Source organism: Oncorhynchus nerka, linkage group LG17 (genome assembly GCF_034236695.1).
Source record: "Oncorhynchus nerka isolate Pitt River linkage group LG17, Oner_Uvic_2.0, whole genome shotgun sequence".
NCBI classification, from domain to species: domain Eukaryota; kingdom Metazoa; phylum Chordata; class Actinopteri; order Salmoniformes; family Salmonidae; genus Oncorhynchus; species Oncorhynchus nerka.
This window is the reverse complement of record NC_088412.1, coordinates 30,780,657-30,791,350: the sequence shown is the minus strand read 5'-3', so window position 1 is coordinate 30,791,350 and position 10,694 is coordinate 30,780,657.

Sequence of the window (10,694 nt, the reverse complement as noted above, 5' to 3'; positions counted from 1 at the left end):
GGGAGATGACAAGTGCCTGGATTAGGACCTGCGCCGCTTCCTGTGTGAGGCAGGGTCGTACTCTGCGGATGTTGTAGAGCATGAACCTACAGGAACGGGCCACCGCCTTGATGTTAGTTGAGAACGACAGGGTGTTGTCCAGGATCACGCCAAGGTTCTTAGCGCTCTGGGAGGAGGACACAATGGAGTTGTCAACCGTGATGGCGAGATCATGGAACGGGCAGTCCTTCCCCGGGAGGAAGAGCAGCTCCGTCTTGCCAAGGTTCAGCTTGAGGTGGTGATCCGTCATCCACACTGATATGTCTGCCAGACATGCAGAGATGCGATTCGCCACCTGGTCATCAGAAGGGGGAAAGGAGAAGATTAATTGTGTGTCGTCTGCATAGCAATGATAGGAGAGACCATGTGAGGTTATGACAGAGCCAAGTGACTTGGTGTATAGCGAGAATAGGAGAGGGCCTAGAACAGAGCCCTGGGGGACGCCAGTGGTGAGAGCGCGTGGTGAGGAGACAGATTCTCGCCACGCCACCTGGTAGGAGCGACCTGTCAGGTAGGACGCAATCCAAGCGTGGGCTGCGCCGGAGATGCCCAACTCGGAGAGGGTGGAGAGGAGGATCTGATGGTTCACAGTATCGAAGGCAGCCGATAGGTCTAGAAGGATGAGAGCAGAGGAGAGAGAGTTAGCTTTAGCAGTGCGGAGCGCCTCCGTGATACAGAGAAGAGCAGTCTCAGTTGAATGACTAGTCTTGAAACCTGACTGATTTGGATCAAGAAGGTCATTCTGAGAGAGATAGCGGGAGAGCTGGCCAAGGACGGCACGTTCAAGAGTTTTGGAGAGAAAAGAAAGAAGGGATACTGGTCTGTAGTTGTTGACATCGGAGGGATCGAGTGTAGGTTTTTTCAGAAGGGGTGCAACTCTCGCTCTCTTGAAGACGGAAGGGACGTAGCCAGCGGTCAGGGATGAGTTGATGAGCGAGGTGAGGTAAGGGAGAAGGTCTCCGGAAATGGTCTGGAGAAGAGAGGAGGGGATAGGGTCAAGCGGGCAGGTTGTTGGGCGGCCGGCCGTCACAAGACGCAAGATTTCATCTGGAGAGAGAGGGGAGAAAGAGGTCAGAGCACAGGGTAGGGCAGTGTGAGCAGAACCAGCGGTGTCGTTTGACTTAGCAAACGAGGATCGGATGTCGTCGACCTTCTTTTCAAAATGGTTGACGAAGTCATCTGCAGAGAGGGAGGAGGGGGGAGGGGAGGAGGATTCAGGAGGGAGGAGAAGGTGGCAAAGAGCTTCCTAGGGTTAGAGGCAGATGCTTGGAATTTAGAGTGGTAGAAAGTGGCTTTAGCAGCAGAGACAGAAGAGGAAAATGTAGAGAGGAGGGAGTGAAAGGATGCCAGGTCCGCAGGGAGGCGAGTTTTCCTCCATTTCCGCTCGGCTGCCCGGAGCCCTGTTCTGAGAGCTCGCAATGAGTCGTCGAGCCACGGAGCGGGAGGGGAGGACCGAGCCGGCCTGGAGGATAGGGGACATAGAGAGTCAAAGGATGCAGAAAGGGAGGAGAGGAGGGTTGAGGAGGCAGAATCAGGAGATAGGTTGGAGAAGGTTTGAGCAGAGGGAAGAGATGATAGGATGGAAGAGGAGAGAGTAGCGGGGAGAGAGAGCGAAGGTTGGGACGGCGCGATACCATCCGAGTAGGGGCAGTGTGGGAAGTGTTGGATGAGAGCGAGAGGGAAAAGGATACAAGGTAGTGGTCGGAGACTTGGAGGGGAGTTGCAATGAGGTTAGTGGAAGAACAGCATCTAGTAAAGATGAGGTCGAGCGTATTGCCAGCCTTGTGAGTAGGGGGAAGGTGAGAGGGTGAGGTCAAAAGAGGAGAGGAGTGGAAAGAAGGAGGCAGAGAGGAATGAGTCAAAGGTAGACGTGGGGAGGTTAAAGTCGCCCAGAACTGTGAGAGGTGAGCCGTCCTCAGGAAAGGAGCTTATCAAGGCATCAAGCTCATTGATGAACTCTCCGAGGGAACCTGGAGGGCGATAAATGATAAGGATGTTAAGCTTGAAAGGGCTGGTAACTGTGACAGCATGGAATTCAAAGGAGGCGGTAGACAGATGGGTAAGGGGAGAAAGAGAGAATGACCACTTGGGAGAGATGAGGATCCCGGTGCCACCACCCCGCTGACCAGAAGCTCTCGGGGTGTGCGAGAACACGTGGGCGGACGAAGAGAGAGCAGTAGGAGTAGCAGTGTTATCTGTGGTGATCCATGTTTCCGTCAGTGCCAAGAAGTCGAGGGACTGGAGGGAGGCATAGGCTGAGATGAACTCTGCCTTGTTGGCCGCAGATCGGCAGTTCCAGAGGCTACCGGAGACCTGGAACTCCACGTGGGTCGTGCGCGCTGGGACCACCAGATTAGGGTGGCCGCGGCCACGCGGTGTGGAGCGTTTGTATGGTCTGTGCAGAGAGGAGAGAACAGGGATAGACAGACACATAGTTGACAGGCTACAGAAGAGGCTACGCTAATGCAAAGGAGATTGGAATGACAAGTGGACTACACGTCTCGAATGTTCAGAAAGTTAAGCTTACGTAGCAAGAATCTTATTGACTAAAATGATTAAAAAGTTGTGTTACAGACTGGAATTTCAAATGTATTAATTTTTTTTGTACTTCTCCCTCATTAACACCTAATACCCCATAATGACAAAGTGAAAACATGTTTTTACACATTTTTGCTAATTTAAACATTATATACAGAAATATCTAATTTACATAAGTATTCACACCCATGAGTCAATACATGTTAGAATCACCTTTGCAGTGATTACAGCTGTGAGTCTTTCTAGGTAAGTCACTAAGAGCTTTGCACACTTGGATTGTACAATATTTGCCAATTATTATTTGAAAAATTCTTCAAGCGCTGTCAAATTGGTTGTTGATCATTGCTAGAAAACCATTTAAGTATTGCCATAGATTTTCAAGCAGATTTAAGTCAAAACTGTCAAACTTATCAAAACTTAAGTCAAAACTGTCACTCAGGAACATTCACTGTCTTCTTGGTAAGCAACTCCAGTATAGATTTGGCCTTGTGTTTTAGGTTATCGTCCTGATGAAAGGTAAATTCCTCTCCCAGTGTCTGGTGTAAAGCAGACTGAACCAGGTTTTCCTCTAGGATTTTGCCTGTGCTTAGCATAATTTGGTTGATATTTTATCCTGAAAAACTCCCCAGTCCTTAACGATTACAAGAATACCCATAACATGATGCAGCCACCACTATTCTTGAAAATATGGGGAGTGGCATTCAGTAATGTGCTGTATTGTACTTGCCCCAGACATAACACTTTGTATTCTGAACAAAAAGTGAATTGGTTTGCCACAGTCACAGACCAGCAGGGACCCGATTCCCAGGACTGGTTTTGGGCCTAACACCTGCTCCAAGTTGTTGATGACAGCGTTGGCCACCTTGTAGGCATCAATGGACTGCTGAGTGTTAGACAGCCCCTCCTTCTCAGTGACTTGGACCCAGTGAATTGACCACAGAAGATTTTGGGTGTCGTCGACGATAGCAGGTGCCTCCAAATAGACTTCCTCCTGAAAGGCTTGGTGATCTACTTGAGAAAGCAACCATGCTTCACTTTGAAACCAAGTGCTTCAAGCTGTTTTGGCATGATCTTTATCTTTATCTTCATCGTGGACTTCACCATGGCCTCAATATCTGGGAGGGCTTTTGGGATTGTGGGAGAGCTGCTCAGGTCAAGGACCTCAATGTTCTTTTCCTTCACATGGAAGAGAAAGAGAGGCATTGTAATGTTAGCTCCATGTACACCTGTGGTGTCTTTACTACAGTTTAAAGCAGCCGTCCATTTGTATTGTAGTGTATATCTTAATAAATATACAGGTATAGTTCTCTTAAACAGCAAAAAGTCACAAGTAGACCCAGTCATTCTCCCCGGGACCTCCATGATTTCCACTGCTGTGGATAAGTAGGGAGAGGGGATAAGGTTTGCCTCAAGGTCCTGAGCCTTCATCTCATGTTCTTCTCCATCCACTACCTTGTTCCAAAAGGTTGTATCAAAAGTTTGGCTGGTCCTCATTAAAGTCCTGTAGATCACTGCATTACTCCATTTTAGTTTACAAAGCTTTACTACACAAGCTTCCGACCTACCTCACTTCACTTCCTCACTTCACAGGGATGATGAACTCTGGAGGTTCTACTAGTATGTACCGATTCTGGTAAATCTACCTTCAGTTTTAATGCCCCACATTTTTGGAATAGCCTACCAAACTCCCTACAGCTTGACTCTGGTGCCTCTAGGGCAGTTTTAAGACTTTGATGTTGAATACATTTAATGAGAAATGCAACTGTTCGGATAGAATGTACATACTTGTATTTTTGGTTTTTGAAGCTGTAGTGTTGATTCTGTAATGTGTAGTTTATTTGAGTTTTTATTGATCCTTTTGAATTTGATGTATTGTTGTCCTCGGGGCACCATTGGAAATGCGACCCTGGTCTCAATGGATTTTCCTGAATAAATCAAAGTTAAATTGTCCACCAGGCTCTCCACGACCTCCCTGACTTCCTGTGAAATCTCCACCTGGAGCATCTCCTCTGATGTGATCTCAGGCTGGCCCACCATGGTTACCTTCAGATGGACGAGAGGAAGAAGACATTAGTTCATAGTGTTCCTTTGTGAACTAAAGGTGTAATAACAGATGAATAAACAGTCTATGTGGATGGCACAGGAGCTTGGTGGCACCTCAATTGGGGAGGACGGTCTTGTGGCAATGGCTGGAGCGAAATAAGGTGGAATGGTATCAAACACGTGGTTTCTATGTGTTTGATGCCATTCCATTTGCTCTGTTCCAGACATTATTATAAGCAGTACTCCACATAGCAGCCTCCACTGGTGGACGGGAGCACTGGTGTACTGTCTTTTAGGAAATGGAACAATATGATTATACCTCTCCTGAGGACTGGTGACATTGGCATTGTGTTACTCTTAGCTCTCTATGAACTCGCTGCTCAATCTCATGGAGTCTATGGCTACCCTTCACCTTCAACATCTGTACACACAGAAGGAGCCTTTGTTTACAAATACAAACATTCACAACAAATGTTGTGCCCATTCGAACATTGTAATTTGCTTCAGGCTACCACAGCTTTATCTATTAATCTATTCCTCTGTACGACAGGCCATCGTTAGGTCTGGAACCAGGGAAAAGAGAGCGATCAAACCATTTATTGAAACAGATGGATGTGGTTGGTTACTTTAGGGCACAACATTAATTCAATACTAAAGAGGTCCAAAATAGATGCTTATAAACATGCGAGCTACTGTATAATGACAAATGTACCTGCTCATCAATGTACCACTCTACCTAAAATTATCAGTAAACAACCAGAAAAGCTATTATGGTGGAGAAATTACAAGATGATGTTATAATGCTGTTATTGCATCGAATGGTTGTTTTATGGAACAGAATAAGGGGTTGTTAGAATGCTCATCTGTGTGGGTTCTATTGAATATGGGGCTCTGGAAGATTTACGAGGTCTTTGGGTGATACCGCATTCCAGAGCATGAGTTAATGTTTCTGTTCTATAAGGTACCAGGGAGAGATGACCCCAGGGCCAGACCTTGGTCTCTACACAGAGATACTGTCTGTTGTGATTTATAAGTATCTTTCATACTAGTCATAACCTTGTGACCCATTCATTACATCTGTTGTTTGTCATGTAGACTGAAGGGGGTGTATCTTGGCTATAAAAGACCTTTGTACTTTTGTCTCAGGGCTCTCAACGAATCATCTGATAGTGACTCGTCGAACAACCATCATTAACGCAGAACACTCAATCAATTCACTTCATATGTGTGTGTTGTATTGACCTGCTCCCTTATTAATAAGTTTTTATTTTTATAGTTTAAGTATAACTGTGACTTGTGTGATAAGTTTGTCTCTCCTCATTTGATAGTAAAGAAATTAACCACCACACTTTCTGTACAGAAAACTGGACAAAAAATCAGATAGAAAGCTGAAATAAGAGCTATATAATCGACCAATGCAAGCAACACCAGTGGTGGAAATAGCAGTCTGAATACAAAATGCATTTTGAACACAAAATAGCCATTCCAATTTTTTATGCAATGACATGTGTGATATTGTGATGTCACCGTTAGATGGGACTTGTTGACAAGAATAACCACTCTGTATTCTATGCATTCTAAAACAGAAGGGTCTTCATGCCACAGGCTTGTAGCATCATAGTCGAGTGGCTAAGCTGCCAAATTTGACAACATTTTTCACTTTGTGATAAAAGCACCAATTTGGTACAAAGGTAGATTTCTGTATCCTGAAAAGATTTACATATGGAGTCACCTCAGATTTGGCCCCTTGGGAGGCATTTTTCAAAATGGCCCCCAACAAACACTATTTTACAATTCAGAAGAAATGCTTTCAGGTAAAGACACCAAATTAGTTGCAGTAGAGCTAGATTTAGTTTTCTAGATAAACTTACCAAATTTGGCACAGAGTTAGATTGATTTATGATAGGGGGCCAACACAGATTTTGAAAAGGAGCCAACACAGATTTGGCCCCGGGGGACAATGGCAGCCATCTTTGAAAATGACCATCTGTTTGTGACTGGACCTATATACTGTGTGTAACTGTTAAACCGTTTGGTTTAAAGGATATCCAGGCCAAGGTCATGACTTTTAAAAGTCAAAGAAGTGTAGGCCATGAATTTTTGTAGATAATTGTAGATTAAAGGTTTGTAAAATAGTGGTAGTCTGCAGCTATTTAGCAAGATGGCTGCCATGGCTCCCAGGGGCCAAATCTGTGTTGACTCCATATCTAATTCCTTTCAGGGTAAATACAACTACCTCTGTGCCAAATTTGGTGTGGTTATCTCAAAAATGTCCTTCAGAACAGTAACATTGTATTTACCGACAGTGGTCACTTTGTAAGATGGCTGCCACGGCTCCCAGGGTCCAACTGTATGGTGGCTCCATATCTAAATGTTTTCAGGCTACATATATCTACCTCAGTGTCAAATTTGGTGTGACTGTCTCGAAAAAGTCCATCTGAACAGATAACTAGCACTACCGTCGGCAGCCATGGCCTCCAGGGGCCAAATCTGCAGTGGCTCCATATCTAAATCTTTCCAGGGTCCATTATTCTAACTATGTGACAAATATGGTGCTTTTATCTCAAAGCAGCCCTTCTGAATTGTAGAATAGTGTTACAGTCTGGGGCCATCCTGAACAATGGCTGCCATGCCCCCCAAGGGCCAAATCTGGGTTGGCTCCATATCTAAATCTCTGTCAAATTTGGTGCTTTTATCAAAAAAGTTAACAATTTATCATCTTAACTGCCCACTATCACAGGATATCCTGAGTTAGAGAAATAAAGTCTTGCAAATGTGACATGTTATTAATTAATGCAAGTATCCCAAAATAAATATGAAAACACCCTTCATTAGTGAAAAGAACAAAAAAAAATCCAAATAAAACCAAGGCAACATTTACAATCTCTTGGTAATACAATGGATTACTCAAGAGTATTTGGCCACTTTAGATTTTATTCATTTACATCAGGGACGGGCAACTGGTGGCCCACAGGCCGTGAATAAAAAATTATAATAATACATTTAAAAAAAAAGTATATATATATTTTTCACTTAGGGCCCTCAAAAGGCTGGGGTTTTGCATAGCCGCTGTAAGTACGGGTGCGGAAGGTGCTGCAGCACCCCCTAAGAATTTGTTTAGCAATAAAAAACTATTTAACTATTTTTCTGTTGAATTATTTATTTACATTATAATACGATTGGGGTAGGTGAGAGAAACAAACATGGGATATTTATAAATGGAGCCCATTCTGCATGGAGAGCTCGCAGTGCACTCATGATACGCTCTTCTCTATTTAGTTGTGGGGGTTTGGAGTTGGACATATGCTCTGCTGTACAATAGACAGTTTTGCTTGAGTTAAGTCGGGTCTCCTCGCCCTCTCCGTCCCTCTCCCTTTTCTCTTCTCTCCCACTTGTGGTGGATATCAAGGGACCTGGTATTTTGGTATTTTATTAGGATCCCCATTAGCTGTTGCAAAAGCAGCAGCTACTCTTTCTGGGGTCCACACTAAACATGACATAATACAGAACATTAATGGACAACAGCTCAAGAACAGAACTATATATATATATACATTTTTACACAAGGCACACGCACACAAAATATCTAGCTCAAATTGGGGAGAGTCGCTGTCAGGTGTTGCTTTATCAGAATTTTTTAACCATGTTCGAAGTTCACTTGAGCAATATGAGATGGAACGGAGTTCCATGCAATAATGGCTCTGTACGCTTTCTGGAGTTTGTTCATGGGGACTGGGAAATAATAGAATACTGTATGCTTTCTTGAATTTGTTTTTGCGGACTGTGAAAAGACCCACCTCAGAGCTGTGTGTAACTTGACTATGCAAATAACTTGGAATGTTCAACACATGAATGTTTCTTATAAAAAGAAGAAGTGGTGCAGTGTGTCTCTGCACAACTCTTAGCCAAGAGAGACTAGCAAGCATAGTACTTCTATCAGCCCTCTGATTAAAAGGAAGAGCAAGACGTGCCACTCTGTTCTGGGCCAGCTGCAGCTTAACTAGGTCTTTCCTTGCAGCACTCGACCACACGACTGGACAATAATCAAGATAAGACAAATCTAGAGCCTGCAGGACTTGCTTTTTGGAGTGTGGTGTCAGCAGTGTATGTGCAGAGTTTCAGATGGATAACTTGAAGTATGAGCAAACTACATGACAATGAGTGTGAAGTCACTCAGGACATTTGGGCAAATTGTGAAGGAGACATTTACATTCATATTACATTTTTCTGCAAGAATATAATCAAATCTGTATACTCGGACTTCGATTGAGTTTTTCCAGTATTAGTAGCCATATTATAAGTCCAACATTTGCAAAAAAAAAATAAAAAACTGTTTTCATAACTCTCCATATTCTTGTAATTTTTGTCCAAAACTAAAAGGCTGGCTGTCGCACAAGATTAGCAGCTATATTTTGCAACAGATACGGGGTTTACGGATACTCCCGTAAAGCCCAGCTCATTGGCTATCTAGCTTTGTTTGACCCCGATTGGTGCTTATTTGACAAAGTTACAGTTGACCAAGTGAATCGGCGTGCCATGAAGGCGTCGCTCTCTGACCAAATTTGGTGTCCTATAGGATATACTACACCCCTAATGATATAGTGAAGTCTGGTTACGTTCTAGGATCTCTGAGGAATACATACGAACGTGATTTGACTGGTTGAAACAAAGTTTAGGGTTAAGACTCCTTTCTTTGCAAATTGAACGAGTGGAAATACAAAATCGATTGTGCATGCTATATGGACGATTTTAGGATATGAAACAGGATTTTATCTAACAAAACGACACTTCATGTTATTTCTGGGACCCTTTGGATGATAAATCAGAGCAAGATTTCAGAATTTAAGTGCACATTTTACCTTCAGAGGTGAATTTATCAAACCTATCGCGGTGAAAAAAGTGTTTGGTTGTTAGGAGCTCTCCTTAAACAATAGCATGGCATTTATTCGCAGTAATAGCTGATGCAAATTGGACAGTGCAGTTATATTAACAAGAATGTAAGCTTTCAGCCGATAAGACACTTCTATGTACCGACATTTGTTGTTACTCTAAAATCTGCGATAGTGACACAGGGTGCTGCATGATTTACAACTGTCCCATTGACGGGATGCCTATCCGTAATTAAGGGTTTCAGTGACTTTGTTAGCTGTGGTTGCTGATGCGTATATGGTTGAATCATCAGCATTCCGTTGAAGTCGGAAGTTTACGTACACTTAGTTTGGAGTCATTAAACCTAGTTTTTAGTTTTGGCAAGTCGGTGAGCACATCTACTTTGTGCATGACAAGTAATTTTTCAAAAAAATGTTTACAGATTATTTCACTTATAACTCAATGTATCCCAATTCCAGTGGGTCAGAAGTTTACATACACTAAGTTGACTGTGCCTTTAAACAGCTTGGAAAATTCCAGAAAATTATGTCATGGCTTTAGATGCTTCTGTTAGGCTAATTAACATAATTTGAGTCAATTGGGGGTGTACCTGTGGATGTATTTCAAGGCCTACCTTCAAACTCAGTGCCTCTTTGCTTGACATCATGGGAAAATCAAAAGAAATCAGCCAAGACCTCAGAAAAAAAAATTGTAGACCACAAGTCTGGTTCATCCTTGGGAGCAATTTCCAAATGCCTGAAGGTACCACGTTCATCTGTACAAACAATAGTACGCAAGTATAAACACCATGAGACCACACAGCCATCTTACCTCTCATGAAGGAGATGCGTTGTCTCCTGGAGATGAACGTACTTTGGTGCGAAAAGTGCAAATCAATCCCAGAACAGCAGCAAAGGACCTTGTGAAGATGCTGGAGGAAACAAAACAAGTCCTATTTCGACATAACCTGAATGGCCGCTCAGCAGGGAAAAAGCCATTGCTCAAAACCGCCATAAAAAAGCCAGACTATGGTTTGCAACTGCACATGGGGACAAAGATCGTACTTTTTGGAGAAATGTCCTCTGGGCTGATGAAACAAAAAATATAACTGTTTGGCCATAATGACCATCAATCATTATGTTTGGAGGAATAAGGGGGGAGGCCTACAAGCCAAAGACACCATCCCAACCGTGAAGCACGGGGTG